The sequence below is a fragment of the Eimeria mitis genome, genomic scaffold (assembly GCF_000499745.2).
Source record: "Eimeria mitis Houghton genomic scaffold, Emh_scaff5348, whole genome shotgun sequence".
In the NCBI taxonomy this organism is placed as follows: Eukaryota; Apicomplexa; class Conoidasida; order Eucoccidiorida; family Eimeriidae; genus Eimeria; species Eimeria mitis.
In genome coordinates this window covers 1-741 of record NW_013573625.1, presented here as the reverse complement: position 1 = coordinate 741, position 741 = coordinate 1, and positions in this window count along the sequence as shown.

Sequence of the window (741 nt, the reverse complement as noted above, 5' to 3'; positions counted from 1 at the left end):
GCTGCTGCTGCTGCTGCTGCGCTATTCACAATATAAAAAACAATAGAAATACAAAAGGTATTCGAGTTCTAGAATTTTTTCAAAGGGGAAAATCCTCAGAAGAATAGAAAAAAACTGTTTTGACCCTCGACGAGGGAGGGTCGGCATCTGAGTCACAGCCTCGGTGTAATGACCTCCGCGGGTCAACCGGGATTAACCCTAGTCAGATTATGTGCCTACAACAAAGGTTGGTTCGTATCCGAAGACATTAAGCCAAAACTCAGTTGGAATAAAGTGTCCTTTCGACGTCTTTCGAAATCAAAGAACTGATTTTTCCCCCGGGGACACCCCCCTGGCCTCTGCAGGGCCGCATGGGCCGCCATCCACTGGGTGCGGCCGACTCATGCCGCGCTGTGTCGGCCTCTGTTCCTGTCTGGTATCAGCTACGGTCCTTGTGTGCCGAGTCTACTATTTAGGTTAGACTCAATTAACTCCCTTTGATAGTTTCCGGCATACTTAGTTCATCCTCGCTCCTTACTCCCTATAATTACCTATTGTTATCGATTGCAGCTACTTGTAGTGCTAGCGCACTACACTCGGCCTCACACACACCCACCCAGCCCCCACGCTGGTGCAGGCTGGTGAGCAGCCTGTTCCTATTATACTGCTTCTCTTATGTAAAAATGCCCTAACTCCTGAGATATTCTATATATATATATAATCCTTTTCATGATACTAGGTCTCTAGAGGCCACACAGAGGA